At 38.0% G+C, this 15,113-nt stretch overlaps 1 protein-coding gene across 3 annotated transcripts in view; it reads right to left on the bottom strand.

Annotated features, from left to right (window-relative positions):
- The window catches only part of LOC116724039 (nuclear receptor coactivator 3-like), a 72,900-nt gene extending 60,192 nt beyond the window's left edge, over positions 1-12,708 (bottom strand). For 2 of the 3 annotated variants that reach the window (XM_032569560.1, XM_032569472.1), the window contains exon 1: positions 12,603-12,708. The gene's annotated coding sequence lies outside the window, so the exon portion shown is untranslated. The remainder of the gene's footprint in view (positions 1-12,602) is intronic. The other variant, XM_032569387.1, reaches the window with a different exon arrangement.
- Positions 12,709-15,113: the final 2,405 nt, after the last annotated feature.

The following is a 15,113-nucleotide window of genomic DNA, read 5'->3' as shown; positions in this document are numbered from 1 at the left end:
AACGAGTAAGAAAAACAGAACTCTTCTTGTTAGAAACACACCATCCAAGGACGCCTTTAACAAGGGTCTATTACCTTACAGCAAAGAGGAAACGTGAAACTATCCCCGACCTCCTGAATGGTGCTCACAGACACGTTGTGCTTTCCTTACTTTTAAACAGTTGTTCACACACAACTGCCTTTCAACATCACGTTATCGGCCAATAAGAGTTAAAAAAATCCAACTGTGTTTCTGTTTGAAGGAAAATCAAGTAGAGTCAGCATGAACAGAATGTATACTGTCAGGATATGATAATAGTTTTACAGTGCTAACACAAAAAATTTAACTAAAACTGTTTACCATAATCTATTTGATCTTATTTAATGCAGAAAAGTTAAACCGAATGCAGAAATAAACTAAAAATTAGACTATAACATCTGTTTTTCATCTATCCATTGTCTACACTCGCTAATTACTTTAAACCGTGAGAATAAAATTACTGAAATTTTTAAAACTATAACTTTCAAAACTATAACTTTTAAAACGTTTAGATGCCTTATCAGTAACAAAAACAGAAGCAACTCTATTACTTACTTACTGAAGTAAGACATTAATTGTAGATTAGTTATATTGCATCCCAATTTTAGCAACCCTAACCCTATATTAACCAATGAAGCACCAATCTGGACAAGTCTATTTTTTTTATATTATTGTCTATAGCAGTACTTTTCTGTCTATTAAACAAACTGAGACTTTTGCGTTTTTCAAACTGCCCCTTTCAAAGTTAATCATAACGACGCAGATGATCCCTGAATATTTACTCTACAAGCCCTGTGACATTGGTCACTCTGTGCAGGAGATTAGATCTCAAAAACAAACAATGGGTCAAATATTTGGCAGCAAAGAGAGTACCGGCATTGAATGGCATCTGGACGACAACATGCTGGGTTTTTAAAGAACTATCTGCTTCCCGAGACTTTAACATCCGTGATTTTTTTATTTTTTTATTTTCAGAGATTCAATTTCAATCACACACAGGAAAAAATACTTTTTAATTTATTTTTTTTTATCAAAACAACTTGATTACAAGCTGTAAATGCAATTGAATTAAACTGGTGCCAACTTTCTTCAGTTTTCACTACCACAAGAAACTACTTTATAATAATAGAAAACATTAAATATCAGTTCCAACTACTGGCTGGACAACAAGAATGAAAGACTTCCTTCAGCAGCTTAATGACAGGCTAATGAAGACCAACGATGAAAATTAAATTGACTTTATCTTAATATAATTTCAGATGAAATCACAAATCTTCAGTAATAACAAAAGGCCATATTAGCTCCGGAATAAAATGAGCCGTCTCATGTTAGCTCTTTGTTTTGATATTATCCATCCTCTGCTCTGCATTGAATTGTGGTTTGTATCTGTTCTTTATAGAGCCACTAAAGGGGTGACAATAGCAGGCCTAGCAGTGTCACAACTGGTGGAAAAACCTTACTTGGGAAAAACCACTGCTAACTTAATACCATGTTAGCAGTGGTATTAAGTCGGATAATGTCCGACATTAAACGGGCATTATCCGTTAAATGTCGGATACATTTAGACATATAGCAAACAATTTTGTGTTTCTATTTTGTGTTTATTTATAATAAAAATAGTTTGAAAATGTATGGGAATGCTAATAATTATGTTAGAAAACAGATTTCTGCTACAAATATATTTCAATCTGATGTGTTTGTTTATTGTGCTTTTGATTTTATTATGTGAAGCTCTGAAAATGTGCTATTTAAATTAACTTGACTTCACACTATTTAAATTAAATTATTTGGGTTCCTAATTCTTCCTTGTGTCAACAGGATGGTGATATCTCCATTTCCTTTAAAGCCACAAGTCAGATGGATGAAAAAAAAATAACTAGAGCAGCTGTGTTCAACTTAGCCTACTTGTTGATCGTGTGCAGAGGTAAAAAGTTTGTTCAGTTGTTTTTACTCCAGCAATTTGAGATAAAACTCCCACCACTTCTAGATTTTTCATAGAAAAAACTAAAGCTAATTTATCTTTTATTTTCTGCTTTTCTACTGTGAAACATTTGAATGTGCAGCAGACTTTGACAGCAGACCACACTTGTACACTGAAACTTTAATCTCACAAGCTAAAAAATACATCCATTCACACATTTGAAACATTTCTTTATAAACAATTTACATGACTGATATGTATATCTTAAAAACGTCTAAAAGTTTTTGAGACTTTCAGCAACATGCTGTTTGGAGCAGATGATAGATCGATACCTGACCCACGATGGACGCTGGTAGTGAGTCTGATACTTTATTCCATCACTAAACATCTAAAAGATTATTTTACACTAAGAAGAACATATGAATGTTCTCTTCCCCTTCTTTTCCTAGTCTGACAATACTGTAACAGACAAATAGCTATCATATGACTGGATGACATGGCTGAAAAGTGAATCAAGATATTTTTACGTTAGTTGATATAGAAAATTATTGATTAGAGTTTTGTTTTAAATATCTGAAATACTGCCAAACTGGTGACCTTTCCTGTTTTATCAACACTTTTTTCTTCTCATTTTCTTCCTTCACACCATTATCTTTACATTTGAGCAGCTATGAGGTAAAACATGAAACTGCTGCTGCGCAACTTAGTCAACAGGCTGTTGCTAGGTAACCAAAGAGCGAACATGTCGCTGCCACCAACCTGACTGACTGAGCAGCTGAAGTCTTTTCTCTGCCTACAGCTCCCAGAATGCTGTGTGGCTCTGGATTGGAGTTCAGTGAAATTATGACTTATTTCATATTGATCATGTTGCAATATATATTAGTCATTTGTTGCCCAATCATTAGCTAGTCTAGCAACATTTAGAGAAGAAAGTAAGCATTGTAGTTTTCATTTTGATTCAATACTAATAACTAAATTAAATAAATTGACCTGATTGCACCAGTTTTCAGTAGCCTAGCATCGTACTCTGAAAGCATGAAAATACCAGTATTACCAGTATAGGCATGTCATGTTAGCAGCGGTATTAAGCTGAAAATACCACTCTCACAGAGGTCACACTGTATTACGTGTAATAATTGTGTAAGATCTTTACAAAGAGACTGTAGAAAAGCTTTCAGGGTACAATGTGTGCAGCTGCCGCGCCAACAAACTCCCAGGAGATGCTCCTGCAGATTTGTCTGTGGAAGAGAGGAGAGGAGGTGGAAGAAGCCCCAGGTAGCCTCACAGCAATGCACCATGAGAAACAGGAAGAGACAGAGAAAAGCACTGTTGCTCACATCTTTTCCAGCCAGTGAATCCCTCCGTCTCCCACTGACCAGCTAAATATTGTATCAGCTGGAAGGAGAATCTACCGGTCTCAAGACTGGCGGGGATTCTTTTGTTCGATTGTTATTGTTGTTATTTGTTCCTTCATGTAGGAAAGTACTGGTCTATCTCTGTGTGTCTGTAAATGTGTGTGTAGTGTGTGTGCGTGCGGGGGTGCGTGTGAGAGTGTCAGAGGGCAGATGAAGGGACATCTGAGATTGTTCCACTGACCACGCCGTCACTGAAGTGCTTTTGATTGGTCACTTTGAAGTTACCCGTCTGTTTTCCTCCCTGCCTCTCTCTCAGTGCACATCCGATGTGTGGCGCGCTGCTGCTCGGTTCAGAGTTGGATGAACGACCTTGAGCAGTCGCGCAGGGCTGTGTTGCCATGGCAACGAAGCCTCGCGCAGCCAGTAACAGCTGGATGCAACAGCACTCCCTGAATTTTAGCGGGTGCCACGATGTTAATAAAGCGACTCTCTCCGTCTCCTCCCCCCTCCTTCTTTTTTTTTTTACTCCTCTGTCTTCATCACCGCCTTTATCTCTCAAATCTTTATAGACTCTCATGGAACTGCACTACAAGCTGCTTTTCTCTTTCTGTGACAATTTAGCTTGTTTTACATGAGCTAATTGTGTCTAATTGATGCGAGTTGGCCATGTGCAGTCCTGGCAACCAGTTGGCTGTGAGGCGGAGGGAAAAAGAAAAAAAATCCCTGACAAGTTGAGAGGACAAAGACAGAGGTAAAGAGAAAGAGCCAGAAATCAAGAGTGAGCCACAAGTTACAAAACAAAACGAAACAGAAAAAAGCGCATTGAGATGGGCACTTGACATTCCTCTCACAGAGGAAATAGCTCTCGGAAAGAAAAAAAAAGGCGGCAGAGGACATGAGCTGCACTGAGGCATTCTTGGAGAAAGAAAGGAAATAGAAAGTGAGGATGCACTGCACGATTCTGACAGCCCATCAGCTCAGCCCACACATCTCCTTTTGCCTCCTCTCACCCCCCCCCCCAACTTTCCTTAATACTTAGTTAATCTTTTCTGCCTCCTCCCCCTTAAACTTAATTCAATACTTAATCTGACAAAATAAATGGTATCAACTAAATTTAGCACGTTTTTCTTCGTTGAATGAACAAAAAGATCAACCAGATCAGATATTTCATCTGAGTTTTTGGTTGTTTGTCCTCATTATCTGAATAAGGATCTCTTTCTTTCAGGTTTTGATGCCGATTTGTTATTAACCATTTTACAATCTAAAAGACCTGTCTCTAAATGATTTTGAAAGTTATTTTAAACTCAGTTAGTTTAGCCTTCAACAGAAAAACATTCCAAGATGAAATATTAGGCTTGAAGCTTTCTACAAGATAAATTATAGTCAATGCAAGAATATACAAAAAGATGATTGCTATTTTTGTAATGCTGGCCATGCTAGTTGCTAATATGATGGTAAAGCTAATTTAATCAATTAAATGGTATAGGGCATTTGAGCAACAAGGAAGTTCAAAGAGTTTCACATCATAAAAACACAAAAATACAAAGTCATAGAAGACAATTTTAACTCTGATTAAAGTGGACCATGCAGAATCCACCCTAAGACCGTTATTGCAAACTATAGCTTGTTTGCCTGTAAAGTCCAGTTTTATAGGGGAGAATTACGAACAATTAAACTCTGATGTGGACCGAACTCTGGTTCTCTTATAAACCTAGACTTTGGCTTGGTTGGAGTGAACTCTAGTGCGGTTTGAATGCATATCTAAATCCCAAGTGGACTGAAGATCGCTCCAAAAGCAGGAAGTGGACTATAGCGCATGGCATTCTGGGTAAAAGTAACTAAAACAAGTGTCTAGCACTAGAGGGAGAAACGGCTCGTCGTCTGAGTCATTTGTTCTAGAACAAAAAATTTCTTTAAAAGATAGATGGAAAAAAACCAGAAATATTTTATTCATTTATTAAAATCCAGTAATTTGAAAAATAGTGTACTTTATTTTTAACCCTGAATATAGGATTCATTGATCTAATACAACTTGGCAAGGAAAAATATTGCATGTCATTGCTTAAAAACAGCTACCAGCTAAAAACAACCCAAAAATATCTTCAACATTGAACATACTGGTACAATTTTTATTTTTATGATCCATCAACTCAAGCATTCTCAAGTTGTTTGCCTCTGATTGCCCACCTTGTGTCTTAATCCAGCCAAGTTCCCATGAAGGCTGCTCGCATTCACATATTTTTGGTTTCTACTCTCAAACAGTGAAATAAATCTGAGAAAGCTCATTGCCAGCAAAAGTCACCAATTATCTGTATATGAGGAAAACAAGTTATTGAGAGGATCCAGCTGCAAAATCTGACCATAGACACAAGAAAAACACAGGTGAGAGAGAGGTGCTGCCAAATGGAGCATTAGTCACAATGCATCTGTGCACTTAGTCTTCCAAGTGTCTCTGCAGCCCAACAGGAAGGTTTTAAAGATCGAGTGGATAATTACAATCAACATGTTGGCAAACCCTGCATTGGAAGCCTGATAGCACCTTCATATCAGCCACCATGTTTCTACAATACACCCGCAGGGACAAACCAAGCAGGAGTTCATGAAGAGGGCATATCCCATATTTACATATGCTTTTTATATTTCCTATTTGGGAGAATGGAGGGTAAGCCACTAGTAGTTCACAGGCTTCACATTTAACGTGCAGGAATTCACTAAAGCTTGGTCGTGTTTATGGTTTTATCATTTCGTTTAACACAAGCTGACCTCTTTCTTTTCTAACCAAATAAGACGATGAATTTATAATCTCCTTTAAAACATCGCACGCTTCATTACTTCGAGACTGTAACAGTTTAGATATTTTAGGACGTTGTATGAAAACTCTTTTCTTTTCCGCACATACAATTGAACAAAACCAGTACCTACCACTTCACAAAAAAAAAAATGCTGCTGATTGTGTACTACTATGCACATAAATTTACATATTTAACACCCTCTTGTGCCTTTATGCCTTTGGAAAACATCCTCCAAACCTAATGACGTCTCATATAAAACTGCATTATTGAAAAGAACCGTCTTTTATGCAGTAGCATAATCTGACACTGGAAATTGTGCTGCAATTCACTTACAGTCTCATTAATGTACTACTTTGGAAAGATTATTATACATCTGCCTTACTTGAATTGCATGTTCTCTTGTCTTTCCCATTTTGAGAAGCGGCTAAGTAAAATGGTTGTATATGACACATTAGAGAAGCTAGGATCATGAACCACTTATTAATTTTCTTCTTTTTTTTCATATATTCGCATTGACTTATACTTTTCAGAGTTTTTTTTTTTAATCACCATAGATTACAGATGAAAGAAAAATATTAGCCTTGCTGAGAAGCGGTGTTTGTGTGAGACTATCATCACTTCCTGTGTTGTCTTCACTCAAACAGGCCAACAGCTTCTCGTTCAGCAGCTGGAGCACCGACTCAAACTAACACAGGGTTGCAATGTGACTTAAACTACTCATAATATAAGCAGCAGCATTATGCATGTAACAGGGACAGAAATTACAAAGTATTATTGTGTAAATATTTAGAAAGCTCCAGCTATGGAGGAAAAATCTGTCATATCATAAAAAATAAACAAGAGATTTAAATATTTAGCATTTCAGGAGACACTTCCGTCTCTTCTAGTTGATAAATTAAAAACAATTCAGGCGAGGACAAATTAAAGCAATTTTATAGACAAGAGATGCTTATAAGAAGTGAGCAAGAAAGCAAAAAGAAAAAAAGAGATTATTTGGGTGATAAATACAAACTCAACTTACACATTAAGCCGCCTGCCAACCTTCAGTAGAGTAGCAGGAAAATGTGCCACTTCACATTTTAGCTTCAAGCTCTGGAAAGAAGCCTCAAACTTTATCAAACATTGAGCTAATAGCAGCTGAATAACAAAAACTTCAGATTATAACTGGAGGTTAAACTCCAGGTCATTGCCTTGTTATAAAACTTGTTACAAAATTTGAGATTCCTTCATATTTTTTGCTTACATATTTTTCTACATCCTGATTTTTCTCCCAAACTCTCTCTGAGAAAAGCCACCACATGTTGCAGCCGCAGCTGTGCGCGGCTGTAATGGGGATTTAAAATAATGCTCCTCAGTAATTTTTTGGAATAAGGATAATCTCAGTCTGAAGTGATAAGACCTTTCCTCCTCTACTGTGAGAGTCATTCAGGCTCCAAGTTTTATGCCTTTTAGAAAGCACATTCATAGAACAGCAGCATAGAACTCAAGTACTCTGGGGCTTGCTTTTGTTTCAGGAAACTAAATTCATCTAGTACGCTTTTGTTTTGGTTTTTGAAAATTACGAAAGTGGATTTAAATGTTGGAAAAACATGACCCATAAGAAATGCTTAGATTTGAAAAAAAAGAAAATAAACATGAAATAACCATTTCTTTTTCTATGGCATATTTGCAGCACAAAGTATTTCCATTATTCACTATCCAGTTCCCATATTTTTAATATGAAGTTCAGTTTATCACACATCTAACCAGCTAATTTTCACCTTAATTTGCAAGGCTCAAGTCCCAGACCTTGAGTCCAAGTCAAGTCACAAATTTTCCTGTTTGTTGGACTTAATGGTGACTCGGTTTCTCAACTATTGCTGTTGGGAAACAATTAATTGTGATGAATCAATTCTGGAAATAAGAGTCAACTAATCTAGGAATTAATTAATTGCTAACTGGAGTATATAGACTCAAAAAAGGACAACATACTCAGAGCAAAAATTGCACAAAAATACAAGCATTTTGCATTTAAAATAACAAAAACTTTTCTGTAAATATATTGTACCCAGAACACATCAAGTGGCACAGCTTTACCGGCACCTGGTTCAAATTCTGTAAAAGAAAAATAATCTCCTATCAAGCACCTTTTGATATCTAATTATTCATTGGTTAATCTAAAAAAGACTCAACAGATCAGTCCTGTACTGTAATGATGTGGAGCAGAAAGAGCTGAGCTTTTCACATGTTGATGTTAGAAGCATGTTTTAGCTGCAATGCATCTTTTGCTACAAATGATCAGGCGCTCATTAAAGGAATGCTGTAATTGCATTTTAGGCAGTATAATGTTTATTTTCTTATTTAAAAAGAAATGAATTATTTGTTTATTTGCATCCCTTAATTATTTCTAACACTGTATGAAAAAAGTTTGTGGAAATCTGCCAGTTTTTTTTTATATGACTAATCGTCAAAATCATCAACAGCTTAAATGATTACTAAAATAATTGTTAGCTGCACTTGCAGTCCTAACTGTAATACTTCCTGTAATATCAAGTTACACAATAAAATGTGGTATTTTAATGCTATTTTAAAAATATATAAAATAGGAAAAGGTGTGAGCGTCTGGAGTAGAGATGCTTGAAATCTGGGAAACCTGCTGAAGATTATTTCCCTATTTAACATTTCCTGACATGGAGAAAGAGGTCTCTATAACAACAGCACAACAGATCTGCTCACTGTGCTGCATTCAAGGGGATTCCGGGAACAGTGAGAGGAGAAGTCTACACAGCAAATAATGCAAACCATCTGATCCCATAAACTTCCTGATTGACATGATTCCTGATGACAAAGATTTGAGAAACAAGATCAACCAGGATGGGCACAAAGGACAAAACTGCCAGGCTGATATCCAGCAGGTCGCCCTGCCTGATCCGTCTCTTCCCAGCATTTTAAACATCCTCCCTCTTTCTCGTACCAATACACACACCCAGACCGACCCTGCTGGTGTATGAGGTTCTATCTCCAGAGCCCCGGAGCCTGACCCAGACACCAGCATCCCCAGTTCAGCTTTGTCCCTCTCTCCCCCACCCCGATTCACCAAACATAATGCATCACTGTCACCCTCCTCCACATCATCAATACCACCGTCCTTTCATCCACTTAGGAAAACCCCTCACACGGTTTCCACAACCCAGCTTCAAGGCCTTACGACCGGGCTGTAGGCGAGTGTGCAGAGCAGCAAAACTGACAGTAAGTCGGTGAAGAGCACGATGCTGTGGCTTCAACTAGTATTGTTGATTATTAATGTATCGTTTTTAAATCAAAGGAGCAACACTAAACTTACCCAGAAGGAGGGTGGCAAAATATGTGAAAGTTAAATTTAACCCAATGTCATTGTGACTGATAAAAAACTGCCTGGAGTGATTTGCAAAACAGGCAGCAAGGACTGCAGACAGGGACTACTGTCATCATTTTTCTAAATGAATAACTCTGTTTATAAAATGATCTCCACCGCAGTTTCACTGACTAATCTCTTCAAATGCCTTAAATCTAGGTTCATAATCACAAACAGAAGAAGTCAATGTCTGCATTACAGTCTTGGATCTTCTAACTAGACATAGACCGGTTGCAGATATGAAGGTAAACCTAAGTTTGCCATTTTTACACTCATGTTTGGTCAACTTTGAATCACCTCTTCTTTTGGACAGGAGTGGGAGCCCATCAGAAATCTGATGCAGACAAAACAAGCAAACTCTTTTTCTCTGTACTGCTGCATTCATCTTATATATAAACAGTAATGATTATAGATTTCTGTCTCATATGAGGCAAAACATTTTAACATCCAACAGCCAGGGTGGATCTTGAACAAAATATATTACAATTTTTAAATAACTGTTAATAATAATTATTATTATTATCATCATCTCTTCCTGGTAAAAAGAAATGGATATCCATGATAATATTCTTTTTATCCACAATAAACATTTCATCGATATCAAACGTTATCCTTCCAAAGAAAAAATTATGTCACATTTTTGACTAAATCTAATAATGTCTTGCCATACTCACCTGCTGTTAATACTAGGCAGCTTGTTGCAATATTGTGTCAACCTAGCAGCTGAAGTTAATGTTTGAAATGGTTAAAAATGTTATGCTAAAGTGAATCAAACCAAGTGAAGTAATTTATTTTGTCAAACAGTCAAACCAAGTCACCCAAATTATCCTGGTGTGACAGAAAACTTGGTTTCAAAGCCAAAAAAAAGTTATCCTCATGCTTTAAGAAAATAATAGAGTGAAATGAGAGCTATCTCACTCCATGGAGAATACAGTAGAACTGCCCCTCCCCACATGTTGCTGCACAGTGTCAATCAGCTGGCTGAAACAGAATTCCTGTGGATTTTCTTGCTTACGACAAAGAAAAACTTGGGTAGAGTATTTGGAAATTTTTCTGGTTGCTAAAAATATGGACAGACGTGGAGTGCAAAGTAAAGCAGAATGCCTAGATTTATCAGGTGTTTGTTTTACTCATAAGTAGATTTTAAAATAGTAATACATAGATTTCATACAATGTTGTAAATAGTAATAAATTTTATGTTATTTTTGCAGCATTAATTTAGCAAGGTAATTAACTGACACTAATTTTGACCACTTGCAGAATAATCAAGAAACTTTTGACAAATTTAAAATGTTTGTTTTGTTATAACTTTCCCCAGATTTACTTATAAATGGAGGGAGACACATTACCCCAAACATTCAGATTTTAAAATACTTAATTTTGAGTCTACATAAATCATCATAGCAAGAAATTAAATAAGTATTTATTCGTTTTTAACAAGGAAGATGTTAGAGGAAAAATAAAATAAATAAGAAAACAAACAAAAGTTTCATATCCAGTTTGAAAAGGAATAGGAAGAAGCAAAAGCTTAAATCCTACAACCTTTTGTCTTGGCCAAATATGTCAAGACATTTTTGGACAATTGAAAGTTAATTTAAAAGTGTTTTCTAACTGAATGGTTTTCTTTCACATGTATTTAGTGAGGGTAAATGGCAAGAAATTATCCAGTAAATTTGTTTCACATTTCGAGTCAGATGTTATCGAAAGAAAAGGGGGGATGATGTTTTTTATTAATGTTGCACAAGTCATTTAATTTTACTGCGGGGGTTTGCATGATAAGGTGAAAAATCCCGGGTGTGCACACTTGCAAAGATGCAAGAAACAGAAGAATGTGATCAACAAAGAAAGCAGAGGTGGGCTCAAATGAAGTGACAAATGAGGAAAGCATTGACAGTACTGAAAATTTGGACGCAGCTCCAAATTATTTGTTCTGATAGTAAAATCTTAAACAGACTTATTAAACTTATTCACGGATTTCACTGCAATTACCTCAAGCTCTTGTCTCTCACCTGCAGTCCACACATCAGCCTTGCATCCATTCAACCTGTGTTTGCACACACACTGAAAAGAAGACTGCTATTATCCCCGGAAAACCTGTGCTGTAGTAAAGATCTGGTGTCACGCTCAAGGACACGGTGGCTTTTTTTCCCCCTGCATGTGTGCGCACACAGACTAACTCACAGCAACACATGCCTGGCTGTGTCAGGGATCAAACCTTGAACCTTACGAGGCGTAGAGCAGCGGGAGCGCACAGGGCCACGCTGCTGCCCCCTGCAGACCTACACGGGCACATTTTATAACAGCGAGCAGAAACTGCCAAATCCTTCTTTCTTCCGCTACACACACACACACACACACACACACTTAAAGACAATGCATCGGTTATTCAGTGCACAGTTACGACACATCACAGAGCCGCTGCACTTTTTTCTCTCCGCTCTTATAACATACAGTCCGAGCGAGAGCAGTCAGCATCGCCTGCATCCATGCACGGGAATAAAGCTGTAAAAACAGCAGGGCAATCTTTGGGCAAACATGGTGCATACAAGTAAAAATTAACAGCGTTTCAATTCCTTTAAGTTACGACAGAGGTGTGTTCAGGTGTGACTGTCCAGTCTTTGAGACCAAACGATTAGAATATAACCATGCGCTGTGTTGAACTGTGCAGAAACCATGTTTAAAAAAAAAGTGTGCGCTGTTCCTCCTAAAAAGAAAAAAAAAAAAAACTTCCCCGTGTTCCCTGAGCTCTATGTTGGAAACCCAACTGTGATCCAGCAGCAGCTTGCGCGTAAACGGAGCCGCTTGATCCGCCAAGTTAAGTTGATTAAAAGCTGCACATCGACTCGTTTTGCAGCCCCGACTGTCACACAGACGTGACAACAACCGTGCACCCCAGAGCAGAGATCAGCGGGGTGATCTCCCTGCTGTCATGCACTGAGAGACCGTGCACTGTGCCCTCCGCAACGCACTGATGCCCGGCCAGTTATCAGTGTGTGTGTGTGTGTATGCGCGCGTGTGTGTGTGTGTGTGCACAGCCACTGGAGACCCGTCTCAGTCCATTTCCGACTTGTGTCGACATGCAAACCACAAACAAAGTCCGGCTTAATTAGCTGAATGTCTTCCAGCACGCAGCGCGGTCTTACCTGGAGAAAAGCGTTATCTCCCTCCCGGATCGATAATTTCTTCTTTACACCATTAACTCTCCGCCATCTTCGGCACTGTTTGTTTAAATGGGAAACACTCCCGGAGCCCTTAGCCAGGTCTGTAAGTTGAGGGGGCGCGGTGGCTTCTGGGGAAGCGAGTTCGGAAATGAGGAGCATAGAGTTTCCTGCTGCCTGGTTCAACACGGAAACGGACTACAGACGAGTCTCCACCAGACCGGAGGAGGAGGCGGAGGAGGTGACAGAAAAGGCACCGTCTGTCTGGCAGCCTACAGACGAATGTCAGCCACTGAAGAGAGGATGATAGCTCGGTGTCTTATCTGTTCACCAAAGAACATATACTAAAGAACATATCTATAAATCAGCTCTCTTAAGTTTTTCTTCATTAAATTAAATTAAATCAAGTTAAATTGCATTTCTGTTGTTTGGATATATAAAGACTGAATACAAATTACCAGAGCCAGCTCAGGTTTGTTTGAGGCCCTGAGCAGAAATTAATTTCTTCACCCATTTACAGCAAAAAGTTTCCCTCATATATCTTTTTTCTATATATATATTTTTTCCATTACTCATCAAACATCAGCCGGATATCTGGGAAAGCAAGAACATTTTTCACGCGTTTCTACATTTCACCAAAACTGTTTAACATCACCAAAATCAATTATTTATAAAAACGCTGACCAAAGTGGAGATTTGAGGAAACTACGTCTTTGTATTTGCGTCTGTACATTTGAAAGCAGAGATTTGTGGTCTGGCACATTACAGTCTGCAACAAATAATTCACCAATATATCCATAAAGTTGCTTTGACATGATTCCCAGTCGATGTTGTCTTGTGTCTTATTAACTTCATACTCTAATATGTTACTTACAAGTAGTTTATCTATAGTAGGAGATATCTGTCCACTCAAATGAACTTCCTGGCGCCATGTTTAATATCTAAGAACAAGCCCTGTTTGTTTTGAAGCAATCTGATTTTCTGAAGTAGGTTTTAGTTTTGAGCTACACTGCCCCCTATGCGTTTGGCATGTTTAAAACAACCACATGTGTGGGATGAAAACCTTTCTGAAACCAATTCTGGGAATACATTGTTACTTTATTTTTAATGTAGCAGATATATAAATTTTTATAAAGAACCAGCTATGTGTGTACAATATCTGATGAGTTTTGGACTTTTTTTTCAGGATCATCAAACAAATTAACATTTCAAGCCTGGACTTTGGTCTAGCTAGATATCTGGTGTAACTAATACATTTTTCTATGGAACATTACCATGGGTGGCAAAGGTCTACGGCCAAAACCATTTGATAACATTTAGTTTGTTGCCCAGACTTTTTCAATTTGGACACTGACCTTAAGGCAAGTGAAGCCTGTCTTAATTTAGATGCTTTATGTTCGTTTTGTCATGATTTCCCTGTTTCCTGCCATGATTGCTGCTCCTCCAAATATTTCCCTTACCTGCTGATTTCCTCTTTGCTCTCACCTGTAGCTCTGCTCCTTCTGCACTTGTTGGCAGCTGATTGCTGATGGCTGTCACCTGTGCTGCTGTCTACATAAACTTTTACTTTGTACTCCCTTAGGGTGAGATTTTCCATTGTCAATCATTGGTCAAGCATTCTGATTTTATGCTTGACCTATTTTTTTGTCTTCTTACTGTCACCTTTGCCTGCTCCCTGCCTTTCCTGATTACGTCTCTGCATTTTTATGGGATACAATAAAATAAAACAGGTTTCATTGCCCTTTTCTGTTGCTGGCCTGGACTATTTACCAGACCAATAAACTCAATGTGATCTTTAACTTCACCATGATGAAACCAGATCATCCCTGCACACCAAGGCTTCACCACTCCTCGTTGCCAGCACATGGAGTTTCAGTTTCTGTCAAGTCCTGCGCGTGAAACAATCCCCAGTAAATGGACACTCTCTTCTATCTTGTCGTCTTTACTTCAAATAATCCAGCATGTCAATGTTCAAAAATCCAAGTCAGAAAGCCAAAGATCTCTGGTAGAGATACTCCCCTGTTCCTGCTTGGACATTTTCACATTTCCTGTCAATAAAAAATATTTTACGTTTACTAGGTTGTGGTTTCTGTTTTGGGTCCACAACATCATACTTAAGCACTCATTTAAATTTCAAAAAACAAATTAGACAAGGATATAGTTGACATCAAATGGTGAATCTGTACTCCTTTTGCTCTTTCTGAAGAATCAAACATTCTTGCCTAAAACCCACATTGACGTATACCTCTCTGCACTCTAAATATCCGGTTATATGAACCACATGCTTGTATTTGTTTCATCCCTCCAGTTGCTCGTTGTTGCAGACAAATACTAAATGTCACTTCACATCCTGTATCCTTTACTGAACTGGTCCTGTTTCCCTGGAGGGGCTGCGACTTCTTCAGGCCACGCATCTCTCACGGATGAGACCCATATGTGGGCTCCATATGAAAGCTGGCAGGGTCGACGACGAGCAATGGTGGCCTATGAACTGGG

This window comes from Xiphophorus hellerii, chromosome 1 (genome assembly GCF_003331165.1).
Source record: "Xiphophorus hellerii strain 12219 chromosome 1, Xiphophorus_hellerii-4.1, whole genome shotgun sequence".
NCBI lineage: Eukaryota > Metazoa > Chordata > Actinopteri > Cyprinodontiformes > Poeciliidae > Xiphophorus > Xiphophorus hellerii.
Note: the sequence above shows the minus strand (reverse complement) of the source record. Positions and strands in the feature narration are given on the sequence as shown.